We start from the raw sequence: 14,191 nt of genomic DNA, 5'->3' as shown, positions 1-14,191 counted from the left end.
CTGTGTTTGTGATAGTGAAAACAATAGTGTTGACCTCCATTTCAGAAGAATTAAGTTTTCAGTTTTGAAGAGCCTTCACTATTGTAGAAGGGTTGAGTTTGTGAATTGTCCAAACTGTTAGAATTTGTATTAAAGTTGTTAGAATTAAAAGGAGGATCCAGCTAGCACCTCTCAAAAGAAGTCACAAAACTGTCCCTGCAACCCAAGAAAATGGAACCAGAAAAAGTCAGTTAATTAATAAATTAGTCTTGAGATAGGAGCAATATTTCTTTCTGGTTTGAGTATCCATAGCAGATATTACTGAGAAACTCTTGAAACCTTGGTTATGCTGTTTATATTGAGAACTTTCTAAACTATATTTCTAAATAGCTTATTGTTCGATTGTGGAAAAAATGTGTATTCCTTTTGTTATTAAATCTTTTTCAGCCTTGTGAACATGTTTCAATGATTAACCACCATAATAACCAACTGCAAACATTAAACTTATGATCCATCAAGCCCTGTTTTACTCTGGAATCTGACTTGTCCAGTGTTACCACCAACAGGGATCATAACAATGTGGGCAAAGAATTGCAAAGAATAAACAGCAGAGGGAAAAAAGTAATTCAAGCCACTGGGAACTTTGGGAAGCAGGGAGAAAAGTTGATTAATTTGAGAGAATTTGAACAACAACTCAAGTAATTAAATTTCCTCCTGCTTGCAGACATGTATTGATGAAAAATATTGCAGCATATTTGCATAAATAAATTCAAACTATTTTTCAACCTCTGCAATATTTCAAGAAGTGTATCTGCCACAGTTAGCTTTATAAGTGAGTCTCTATTGTTTACTGACAGATTGAAAATTTTAGGATGAGAAAAATCCAGCAACAATTCATTCATTTTTGTTGTTCTATTAATTTTGTAGACCATGACTAAGGTCTCAAACAACAGTTGTTTTCCGGGACTCTCTCCCCACCCCACCCTGAAAGTGATTATTTTTTCTCTTTGAAAACATTTTCAGAATTTTGTAAACAACAAGGAAACTTCACCACATGTTCTGTCACTAAACAGCGCAATGTATTATGAAAGAAGACAAAATCCCTCGATGTGTCTGTTGCTTCTCTTGTTAGGGTGGAAGCAATGAACAGGCAGAGAAACATTTTTCAATTAGAATTACGCAGACAACAAAGTTGCAGAATAAATGGCAGAACATCCTAAGTAGAGTCATTATAAAATGCCAGCAAAGGCAAATTATAAGAAACCAAACCAAAACAGCATTGAAGGATATCGGAGGAGATGAATGTCCACCAGGTTGACCAATTTTTTGCCAGGACTGGTAAATGAAATCCTCACTACCTGGTGATCGAATGTGAAGAAGTTTTTATCTTTAACAAGGGAATAGTTTATTGCATAGCAACATCTAGGTGCAAGTTACAATGGTATGCTAGACATTGTTGCAACTGTAATAGAAAATTTGATATGAGGCCTATTGTTCCACATCTGAAGTTGTTATCTCCTTCCAGTTCCATATGACAACATATTGGGCAGTGCTTAACACATTACTCATCATTCAGACCCTTACACCCTTGTATAACAAGACTGATGTCAGATTTGAAAAGGTCAATACCAGCTATTGAATAATTGCTGAAGAAAGCAAGGAGAAAAAGAATTAAGATTATGTTGAGTTCACTTTTCATTGGTTCCAAGAATAATTGCTGCTGCTGCTGCAGGAAATTTTAATGTGAAAAGATGAGAGAAGTTCTCCTAGAATTGGCATAATTGGAGACAATTGGGTCAATCTCTGCAGGGAATTAGTGAAAATATTGCAAAGAATTCTCTTCAAAAGCTGCAAATCACCTGTCAGTCCTGAAACAAAATGTGAATGTTATTCAGATTCTCACATCTTGTAACAGTAAAACGTTTGCTTGTTCTGGGTGTATATTTTAGCTTACGCTAAATGGGAACAGTGATTATAAGGATTATACGTTACCTTGCAGGTATTCAGTAATGAGGGCCTATGGTGCTCCAGCATTGAAGAGCAATTTTACATATTTATAATGGTAAAATGAACTTGTTGCAGTGTTTTCCAAATCAGAACTGAATTTCAAACACTTTGGAACGGGGTGGGGAGAGGTATGGCTGATGCACTACTATTCATACCTTCAGCTATTATCAGGAGTCAAGTTAGACAGGAGAAACCGCACCTGAACAACATGTTCATGTCAAAAAAAAGTCTGCAGTGATGTAATTCCTGCCAATTGCCAGAATGATTGTTAAGCAGAAGATTCCTTGCACAAGTACTGCTTTAAAGTTATAACATAATGACAAATTCCATATTGGAGGAATGGAATTTTAATTTACCCCTTCCCTCTCATTTGCATGTGGGCTCCTCCTTTGTTTTGAAAGGAAGCATCCATGTTACTTTGTGGAGAGAGTGATAACTCAAACAGCTTGCATTTTGGCAAGAAACCAAGTCTGACTAATGGCACCCATGGCAATAAGCTTGAGTTGGACTGATTGCTTCCATGCTCGAGAAATATAACAATTAAATGGAGCAGTTTAATTTGTTTTAAAAGCATGTGAAAATTGGATCAATTAAGAAATTCTTTGGTACTTGCAACCAGTAGAAGATAAAAGCTACCATATTATAATTAACAGTAAATTCATGCAGGTGTATAATCTGGGAAGACGTTCCTAAGATTAATTCTCCAGAAAAGTAAAATGCCTTTTTATTTTATAAGGTGCACAGTTAATGTCAACATAATTTTAACCACAAATACCAAAGAAATAGACATTAAACTAGAGATTTTGCATGCCTCTGTGGGGCGTGTTGCAAAAGTGAGGAGAGGGGAGAGCACATAAAATAAATGAAGTTAACAAGCCTATTGAGCTGAACAACACTTGGTTCATAAGAAATGCTGGCTGGCAAGGGCAGTTCGGTGGAGTTGGCAGTTGTCTGAGCACTCCAGCTCACCTACACTTGTGAGTTACTGCACCTAATGCAGGTTACTGTCATTATCCTCTTCTGAAATGGAGGAAACTGCAGGGCCTGCTTGATGCCATTTCAGAGAAATACCATTTCCTGGTCTAACTAGTTTTATTTGGTAGTGAAATTTATATATTTTTTTTAAAATATTTTAGTTGGAAAAAATCTTTTCTTTACAAACTTATAAAATTATACAAATATGAAAATATAACATAATAACAACAAAAACAACAATAAACCAACTACTATACTACGCTACAAAAGAACTCACAACTACACTCCTTACACATCCTTACACATGTAACAAGACCTCAGTTCTCAAACTTTGAGAGCATCGATTATTAAGCCCATGTTTGCTCAAAATTCTTCCTCTCAGGACATGAGGCTTATTAAACCAAACTATCATGGCTAGACAAAAGCCCTAACTAAAATGGTGGACAGATCTGCTTCCAAACAATTCAAAAGGGCTGCCATGTCCTACAAAAATTGTTAGTTTTCTGATGCACCATGTTTGTAAGAAAGTCTAAAGGAATTTGTTCCATAATTACATTTATGCCACCCCAATGGACCCAGGGGTTCTCAGACACCCAACCCATCAGAATGTTCTTCCTCGCACAAAAAGTGAGGATGCTAAAAAGCTTTTTCCCATGTATATCTAAGGGAGATAAATTTGGCAAACCCGGGAGAAGAGAAACAGGGTCCACCTCAACTTCGGTCCCCAAGACCCTCTCTATTACTCCTGCCACAGTGCTCCAATACATACAGAGCCTGTGACAGGATCACAAACAATGAGTGAGGGTACCCATGTTTATTTTATATTTGTGACATGTTGAAGATGCTCCCTACTTAAATTTCACAAAATGATCTGGGGCCAGATGAGCCCGATGAAGAATCTTTAACTGCATCGTCATATTACATATCAAAATCTCTCTCGCATTCTCACAAATGTCCTTCCAAGTTTCTGGAGTGATCTCCATCCCGAACTCTCTCTCCCAGACCTCCCATAATCACCCGATGTCATCCGAGGAACCTCCCCCCAACAAATGTTAGAGTGTACTCACTGAAAGAGTGCTCTTAGCCTGAAGTACCCGCATTTCCATATCAGACCTAGAACACACTCTCAGAAGTGTAGTCGCTTTTCGGATAAAATCTCTGATCTGAAAAAAAATGGAAGAGGTCCCTGCTCGATAATCCATACTTACGAGTTATTTGATCAAATTACATTAATGTTTCATCTTCAAACAGGTCACCCAAACAAGAGACTCCCTTGTCTGCCCAGGACTTAAACTCGGGATCCATTGTCCCTGGCTGGAAACCTGGCATCTTTCCATATGGGAGGATGGAAAGATGTTTGAGACATATCACCCTCCGTCTGTCTCATTCTCCTCCAAGCTTTGACAGTGTTAATAATTATTGGATTGCGGCAATGTTCTGCAACTATCCTCATTTTGTTCAGAAACAACAGATTTACAAGAGTACACTTTGCCTGGGAGGCCTCAAATTCCAACCATACCAACTCTGAGTCCTCACAGGCCCAATCACTGACAAAAGATAGAAGGAGGCTCAATTGATATATTCTGACAGCTGGGAGATCCACTCTTCCCAACCCCTGGGCATTTGCAATTTTGTAAGCATCATTAGAGGGCACTTATGGCGCCAAATAAAAGAACTAAACCAACCATTTAATTTCTGAAATGATTGTCTTGGAAAAAGCAAAAGAAGCATCTGTAGAGGGTATAATAAATGAGGAAGAACATTCATTTTAATAAGAGCAACTCGACCCAGCCATGATATTGGAAGGGCTGCCCCATCTTAGAAGGTCTTGTTTAATCTTATTAAACAAATGAACAAAATTAGCCTTGAATAACTGAACAAAACTAGGAGTAACAGGGAGGCTCAATTAAAGAAAGCCTTCCTGTGCCCACTTAAAGTAAACCCACCTTCAATGTCTGGTGTTCTCCTTAAATCCCCCATAGGCACAGCTTCCGATTTTGAAAAATTGATTTTGTAACCTGAGAAAAAGCCAAATGAATGATTATATTGTACAACTGGGAAACCAAAACTGTTGGGTTCGAAAGAAGAATGAAAAGATCATCCACATATATTGTGATCTTATGTATCTTTGACCCTATCTTTGGGGCAGATTTATTAGGATCCCCACGAATGGCCTCTGCCAGCAGCTCAATCACCAATGCGAACAGCAAAGGTGAGAGGGGACAGCCTTGCCGACTGCCCCTACCAATGTTCAAATTATCAGACCATATACCATTAGTGAGAACCGCCGCCAGAAGATCACTGTAAAGGACCCCTATCCATCCGATAAACACTTCACCCAGACCAAACCGCTCCAGGATGTTACAAAGATAAGCCATTCCACCCAGTCAAATGCCTTCTCCGTGTCCAAGAAAACCACCAACCCTTGAACTGACCATTGCTGGCACACTTGAATCATGTTAAGCAGTCTCCTAACATTATTAGAAGATCTGCAACCCTTTATAAAATTTTAAAATCAGAGTTTAAAAGTAAGATGGATCTGTAAGCAGCAGTCTTCTGGGGTCTTCCCTTTCTTGAGGATAAGAGAGATATTAGCCCCTCTCAAGGATGGTAGGAGGCAATCTCCACTATGTGAATAGTTACACATGTCTAGCATCGGCCCTCACAGTATGTTTACAAATTCTTTATAAAACTCACTGGGCAAGCCATCAGGGCCGGGCGCCTTTCCACTTTGAAGTTGCCTCACCACCTCCTGTATTCTTGGGCTGGTAATGGAGCACTAAGGAGAAACGCCTGTTGAGCAGACACACCAGGAAGATACAAATTTCTAAAAAAAGATTCCATCTTATTCCACCTGTCCTCACAGCATTCAGACTGGTAAAGTTCAGAGTAAAACCTCCAAAATACCCCATTGATCTTTTTAGCATCGTAAGTAAGAGTCCCATTCCCTTCCCTAAAACATTAACAACAGCTTCTTTGGGAGAAGAGTGAAAGTACAAGTAATAAAAGCAAGACAAAAAAAACCCAGACACTATTGTGCATGCCCATAAATACATCTACATTATTTTAAAGTGTCCAAGAACTTTTTGACTTGCTCCAAGGAATGAAACAACTGCAAATTCTCCTTCTCAGTAATATGAAGTACTGCTAGGTATCTCATCGAATATTCAATATCGAGGTCCTTTAACCTTCTCTTAACCTCATCAAATGATTTCCTTTTATGGATCACTACTACAGAAAAGTCCTAGGAAAATATTATCATAGTTCCCTGATGGGCCAGGGCCTGCAGATATTTCCCTAACCTCCTAGAAGTTTCCAAGACTCTCTGCTTGTCCCTATAGCATTGAAATCGTATCAGAACTGGGCATGGGCACTGGCCCTGACCAGATCTGTGTGCCGCAACCCGGTGAACTCTGTTAACCTCCACCCAGTCTGCCTCGGCATCCCAGCCAAGAAATTGTGGCAATCAGTCTTCAAAAAAACATGCTGTCTGCACACCTTCTATTCCCTCTGCCAGGCCAAAGACCTCCTACTTCTATTTTCCAGGTCATCAACTTGTTCAGTCAGGGACTGAACCTGCTTCTCAAGGTCATGGATCCGCTCCACTGAGGTGCAGAGCTCAGCAAGGCTGATCTATTCAAATTGCCGCCATTTTTAATTCCTGAAATTCATATTTTAGTTTGTTGGCAATCAGATGCAGGTAACATTGATATGATGGACATTCAGTCATCCTCAAAGTCTTTAATAATGTGAGGCCTCATGCATATGGGAGCCAAATTGTTTGCCCACAAGACTACATGACATCACCATGATGATTCTTATGCTATTCCTTGGTATGGACCCTTTTATATACAACAGTGGCTAGGATGTGTTAAAAGCCTAACATTAACAAAAGTGAAGTACTTTATTTGCAATGTATGCAACATGCATCACAATATCACCTCTACACCTAAGATACCACTACCTCTTGTTTCAAATGTGATCTGCAGAAGAGAACCTAGGCCCATTCCCCACACTCCCAACTCAGCACCTCCCCTGACCACACAGCCCAACCATCCCCTCACCCCACCTCACCATGCAATCCCCAGTTGATTCCACTATTGAGCTTTGGAGTTGCTGGGACAGAGGAATGGCCATCAAGGTAGCTCCCAAGGGCTGGACTTTCTTCCAAGTGAAGAGTGGAAGTAGTGTTCTAACCCACTATACACCTATCATTTTACATTGATGTCCTGTTAAAGCATGCAAGTAGGGAACAAATAATGATCAGGAACCTAACCCCCTCCCCCTGATCTCTTTGCTTATTTGGAGTGGCGTAGTGGCTCAGTGGTTAGCACTGCTGCCTCACAGCAGTAGGGTCCCAGGTTCGATTCCAGCCTTGGGTGACTGTCTGTGTGGGGTTTGTACATTCTCTCCATGTCTGCATGGGTTTCCTCCAGGTGCTCTGGTTTCCTCCCACAATCCAAAGATGTGCAGATCAGGTGAATTGGCCATGCTAAATTGCCCATAGTGCTAGGTGCATTAATCAGAGGGAAATGGGTCTGGGTGGGTTGCTCTTCGGAGGGTCGGGCTTGTTGGGCCATAGGGCCTATTTCCACACTGTAGGGAATCTAATAAAAAAAACCCACATCGCCCACCCCCCCCCCCATCTGCAGTGTGTAATAGGCTGCAAGGTGGATTTACTGAGGGCATATTTGCTTCCAGCTGACTTCCCCTCTAGGGAGGGGTGGTGAAGGAGAACTGAGCACTTTGCCCAGCCGCCTTCTTCCAACATCATCCTCACAAAACTCTGACCAAATTCTGCTAAAAAAATAGTTTCATACATGATGTGTAATGGTTGTTATAAACTTCAACCTAAAATACTGAGTTTGTGCAAATAGAGATACGTGTAATGAAATCAAAGTGCTTCCCATTAGTAAATTACTAATTTAGTGAAGAATTAAAGTTGATGGCTCGTTAATTTGCCACTTTATATGGGAAGTATCTGCGAAGAAAATGGTTTTTTTTTGAGAACTGCAAAGGAAACCATTTTATTTATTTTTAAGAACTAGATGGAAAATAAAAATAGCCCTATCAATTGAAAAATTTGAATCTGAATTGGGCAATACAGTAGCTCAATGTTCTACAATAGATAAAAAGCTTTGATAATTAGCCAGAGGTAACTTCCTCCCCTTTGAAGAGCTTAAGAATGCTTGCCATTTATTTCACTGATCCTTTGGAACCTGTCACTGTCCTTATCACTCTAACTTTTTCTATATTGCTGGTATGCTTGCCCTTCAGAATTAACATATTATGGCCTCTCTTCAGCTGCTAAAATATTCCAACACTCCTGGGTCAGTGCCTAATTTTTTTTTTCCCCTTGATTGATTTGTCTGTAAAAGTCTGGATTGAAATCAAAACAACAGTTTGAATCTATGTTAAGACAGTGTGGAATAACTGGATGTGGTCTTTTTACTTATTGCCTACCTACCTGTTTTCCACCAAATGGGCAGGGTTAAACTAATCCTCTTTTGATGCTTATTTTTCTAAAATGGCATGTTTACAAATATTTTTTAAAATCTCTTATTTCCAAAACTTAGTGAAGATCCTGACATTGATATATTCGATCGGCTTTCATAGAATCTTCATTTTTTAATCATAGTTTTCTTTAAGGAGACAACAGTACTCCTCCAATTTGTTCATAAAGGAATTCTATTCACGGCAGCTTCTTTTACTCCTGCTAAGTTCCTTCTCTGTTTCCCTTGTGGCTAAAGCTGATCAAAAAGGTAGCTGATGAAAACAGGAATGTTCAAGACAATGTCAGCTATTTCCACCAGCTTTCTGATGGGAAACCTGGGTTGAAAGGGCTTCATTTGGTACTCATTTAAACAAGGAATAAGGAGACAAGACTATGTGCTGTGACTGCGCAGTCATTGCTTGTCTCTTATTTATTCCAAACTGATTTTATAAACTATTCATAAATCTGCTTTTTTCATATGAGCACACATAATGAGTTCCAATATAAATGAGGAATGTAAAACATTCTAACCACGTTACATTACAATAAAAGCTAAATGTTTTATCAACAATGCCTTTAATTACCTCAGTTGACAGACACATCTATCTCAAATTAAATCTATTACCTCCAAACATAATTTATGTGTGCCACTCAGTATGGATTCAAACATTCAGTACATTACAATATTGAGAATTAGAATTTCAGTGAAAATTCACTTTTGCAATTGTACAAGATTAATAGTAATTTGAAAGGTGCAAGTCATCCACTCCACAAACATCAAATATGACTCAGCTTGATCTTGCTGGACTTGCTGTATTTTATCCGCTCGTACCTCATCACAGACCTAAAAAAAAATTAGATGCTATCTTGGGCACTTCTCTTAAAATATGGAACTCCAATCAATATCAGAGAAGTTTAAGATTTTTAGATGAAGACACATAATCGATAAACAAATATTTTATCAATTGTTTCCACAGTAAAAGCATCTGTAAAAGCAGTAACATGTTAAATGAGTTAAGATTGTGGATAAATTATCATCTCATCACTCTTGCTACAGGCACAACTTAACAAAGAGTATGTTGTTTCTGCTAGAGCTATTTTCATAATCGTTCTATTTTAATAGCATCCTGACCCTGTGATTTCTTACCAGAGTCTTTTCTTATTGAAATCTTTTTATGATGAATTAACATCTGAACAAATTGTCCAACTCTGTGTTGTTCTCCTGATCCCATTTATTTATATGATGGACTTCTGACAATTTTGAAAAAGAAAGTGAAATTTGGGTTAGATAGGCTGTGGAGGGAGGAAGTAAATTGTGAGAAAAGTAAATTATCTCAAGTTCTGTTATGAATTACATAAACATATACCTATGGTGTGGATGTAATGTATATGTCCAGATGAAAGTATAAATGTGTATGCTTACTTGTGTGTACTTTGTCATTTCCACCTCGGGATTAAAATGTATTTCCCAAATAGACAAAGGCAGCAGATTTTTGTATCTGATAAGTTACTTCAATGGTTATTAACATTTAAGTTCTACTGAAAATGCAGATCTTGAGTTTTATTCAGGTTTGCATTTTCCCTTTAATCAAAGGAATACAAACTTTATTACTATTCCTCTAAGTATGTGACAGCCTTGCCTTTCCGACCCCATTTTTTTTGTCTTCTAAATGCACCCATTAATTTTACTTTATGGTTTTGCAGTGTGGGAAATTATTGAATTGTCGTGTTCTACTATTGCCTGTATCGGCCATTAGCAGACAGTCTTAAATGAATGACTGCACTGTTGGGATGAAATGAATGATGAAGTGGGTGACTCACTTGTAGCCGTCCAATTTAGGGGAACAATAAATCGCACCACACAAACCTTGTTATTGACTGATTATTCGTGAGCTCACGGGGAGAGACAAGTTGACCTAATGGTCACAGCTCATTCTGATGAGATACAGAGAGTTGCGTGATTATATAGGTTACATCCATTTAACAATCAGCAAACTGTTAATTGCAGTATAATGAGCAGGTTAGGCACTTTGCCCAGTCATTAGCCTCAGTCATGTAGTATCTGGACAGTGTTGGTTAGGAGCTGATAAACAAGTGTCAGTATACAATAGGTTCTTGGAAAAGAAGGATATTCCCATCCTGGGAAAGGATTCATTTATCAGGTATTAAATACCACCTCATTGAGCTCTGAAAAAGTACGAGCTTAGCAAGCAGACATCAATATGAGATTCAAAATGGCTTCCAAGCTTTTAATATCTGACAAAATGTCTGCTTTGGATCTAACAAATCTCCCACAATTTCTTCCTTTTTTCTATACACCAAATCGGGGGGTAGTTCAGAAGAACTGGCAAAAGGAGGGACATAGCCGGACCTAGGGAGGGGAGGTATGTTGGGCGGTGGGGGTTTAGAGTCAAACAGGTAACTGTCAGAGTCAGAGTCACCAGGGTCGATAGAGTAGGAGTCAATGAAATCATCCACTGGTGGGGGAATATCAGAAACAGGAAGCCATACCACCTGTGAAGAAACAGGGGTATTCGGCATCAGAGGAGCCGAAAGTGGCACAGAATTGTTTCAGGAAAATAATGATAAGGGATAACAAAACAAAAACAGCAACGAGAACCATAAGGCCTTGGAGGAGTGTAGATGCCCAAGAGCCAAGCAAACTACCCATCTAAGTTCAAAGATCCCAATAGGGTGTAGTGTCATGTAGAGGGGACGCCGCCTTGCGAATATGGGTGGCAATGTTAGTAATGTTCTCACTGGAGTCAGGGATATAGGTATAGCAGTCAGGGCGGTTTAGGGCACAAGTGCCACCTTTCTCAGCCAAGCGGTAGTCGAGGGCCATGCAATTTTTGAAGCAATGGTGTGGACAGCAACTGAGCAGGTCAAAGGTTGAAGTTGTGGCATTGGCAATCTCTTCCAGAGTGGTTGCAATAGAACCCATATCAACCTTAATCTGGAGGGTGAAAGGTCAGATAGTGAAAAGGTTGGTGAGTTTTGAGAAGATTTGTAGCTCAAGTTGAGGTTCTGGCTGTAGGTTTGCTTGCTGAGTTGGAAGTTTCGTTTTCAGGTGTTTCGGCACCATACTAAGTAACGTCATCAGTGAGCCTCCGGATGAAGTGCTGGTGGTACAGCCCACTTTCTATTTATGTGTTTAGATTGATGATGTCATTTCCTGTGGTCTTAAATGTCTTAAATATAAACCTCCCCTTAACACCCCACTAGCCAAAGAATAGCAGAGCAAAAAGGCTGCAGAGTGCTTAGAGAAATTATTAATGATGGAGTGGCATGAGTCTTCTACTAAGTGTTTTAGTCTTTGGTGTCGCTCCTTGGCCAATCTGTAAGTTGGCCTCCAACAGATTCAGTAAATAAAACCAGGAAAGTTTGCACCAAAAAAACTTTACTCACTAATGCAACAGACCATGAATGGACAGACACAGTACAACAAACCACAGACATTAGACAGTGACAAACACAGAAAGTGAAAAAACTAGACCTGCAGAAAAAAATAGACAAACTTGCACAAAATAACAACACAGACAACACAGAAGCATGGATTAAAAAAAAAACACTTATCTGATTGACCCTTAACAGACACTGAAAAAGCCATCTTCGTAAGAGGATTAAATTACAACTGCCAGGATGCGGACAAGAAAGATTTCTTAGCCCCATTAGAAAAAACACTGAAAGACAACCAACTCTCAGAGGAAACCCAGCAAACCATCAGACAGTCGCACCAACATTCAGCAGGAAAAAGGAAGGAAACATACTCAGTACACAAGAAAGGAAAGTGCTAGAAAAATTGAAAAAAAGATAAAAATATTGTTATCCTACCTGCAGACAAAGGACACTTGACAGTCATTTTAAATCAAAGAAACTACATTGAGAAAGCGAATACACTACTTGCAGATACCAACACTTACCAATAGTTGGCGACAGATCTGGCCCTACAATTAGAGAACCGAATCATGCTCTACTCAAAGTACTTCAGAAATCTGGAGAAGTAAATAAGACAGACTTCCAAAAAGTGAAACCAGACAGATCCAACACACCACACTTTTACGGATTCACAAACCAGGAGCCCCCCTCAGACCCATAATTTCGCGACCTGGAACACCAACTTACAGATTGGCCAAGGAGCGACACCAAAGACTAAAACACTTAGTAGAAGACTCATGCCACTCCATCCACTCCACCCAAGAATTCCTGAAGACCAAAGACACCAAGATAGAAGAGGATGAAATAATGCTCTCCTTTGATGTAAAAGCCCTGTTCACATCAATCAACATCAACCTGGCCAAGGAAGGACTGACTATACTATTAGAAGAACTAAAAATACATATACCAAACACCAACTTCATCGGCAAGGACAATATCATCAAGCTAGTAGACCTATGCCTTACCACCCACTTCACCTTCAACAACAAAACCTACAGACAAACCAATGGAACACCCATGGGATCTTCAATATCAAGGTTCTTAGCAGAGGCAGTAATGCAGAGACTTGAACAAACAGCTCTGCCAACCATCCAAGCCAAACTTTGGGTCCATGACGTGGATGATATCTTTGTCATCACTAAAGGAAACAAATTAGAGGAAACCTTCAAGACAATCAATAATACCCTGATTAGCATAAAATTCACTAAAGAGGAGGAAAAACAACAACAAACTGCCATTCCTAGATGTCACAGTAGAGCAAACAGCCAATGGGGAACTTCAAACCAGTGTCTACAGGAAAACAACGCATACGGACCAAATACAGAACGACAGATGCAATCATCCCAGCACCCACAAACAAAGCTGCATGAAAGCATTATTTCAATGAGCCATCACATACCGCAGCACAGAGGAACTATGCAGAGGAAAATCTCCTATACAGCGTATTCAAAAAGAACAAGTACCCAATGAACACAGTGCGTTGATTTCTCAGCAACAAACCCCAACAAGCAGACAAAACAGAAGTGACATCACCAACCCAAAGAAACCCAAACAGATAAGTAGAAAGCAGGAATTATGTACAGTACTTCACCTGAGGCTCACTGAAGATGTTACCTGGTAGGGTGATGAAACGTCTGGAAATGAACTTTTCAGCTCAGTGAGCAAACCTACATCCAAAACCTCAACTTGAGCTACAAACCTTCTCAGAACTCACTAAGACAAAGCATGTCCAGAAACCTGAGCCACACTCCCCTACATCAAACACATCTCGGAAAGGACTGCCAGACTACTCAGATCTAGTCTCAGTCCAGGAGGTAGGCAGCCAGGGGTAGGCCATTTGGCCACAAATGAAATAAGTGCTGTTGAAGGCCAACAAATGATTGCATTGGGTCCCAGTCCAAAAGGTGGTAAAAGAGCAATTAATGGCGGTCTTCTTGGCAACACTGGGATTCAGTATGCTTCCAACAGCAGTGGACCGGTAAGCAGACGAAGAAAGGAAGATGTAGTGAAGGCACCTACTGAAACCATGAGGAGAAAGTGAGGTCTGCAGATGCTGGAGATCAGAGCTGAAAATGTGTTGCTGGAAAAGCGCAGCAGGTCAGGCAGCATCCAGGGAAAAAGGAGAATCGACGTTTCGGGCATAAGCCCTTCTTTAGGAATGAGGAAAGTTTGTCCAGCAGGCTAAGATAAAAGGTAGGGAGGAGGGACTTGGGGGAGGGGCGTCGGAAATGTGATAGGTGGAAAGAGGTCAAGGTGAGGGTGATAGGTCAGACGGGGGTGGGGGCGGAGAGGTCGGGA

At 39.9% G+C, this 14,191-nt stretch overlaps 1 protein-coding gene and 1 long non-coding RNA gene across 2 annotated transcripts in view; one reads left to right on the top strand and one right to left on the bottom strand.

Moving 5' to 3' along the window:
* Window positions 1–14,191, top strand: part of cdh13 (cadherin 13, H-cadherin (heart)) — a 1,069,860-nt gene that overhangs the window by 85,833 nt on the left and 969,836 nt on the right. The window lies entirely within an intron of this gene.
* Window positions 4,055–14,191, bottom strand: part of LOC122558267 — a 19,774-nt gene continuing 9,637 nt past the window's right edge. Inside the window, exons 2-3 of the long non-coding RNA XR_006314086.1 lie at window positions 4,908–4,979; window positions 4,055–4,124 (exon numbers count right to left, since the gene is read on the bottom strand). This is a non-coding gene — a long non-coding RNA (uncharacterized LOC122558267). The remainder of the gene's footprint in view (window positions 4,125–4,907; window positions 4,980–14,191) is intronic.

This window comes from Chiloscyllium plagiosum, chromosome 17, assembly GCF_004010195.1.
Source record: "Chiloscyllium plagiosum isolate BGI_BamShark_2017 chromosome 17, ASM401019v2, whole genome shotgun sequence".
NCBI classification, from domain to species: Eukaryota; Metazoa; Chordata; class Chondrichthyes; order Orectolobiformes; family Hemiscylliidae; genus Chiloscyllium; species Chiloscyllium plagiosum.
The sequence above is the reverse complement of the archived record's forward strand: the minus strand, read 5'-3'. Positions and strand labels throughout refer to the sequence as shown.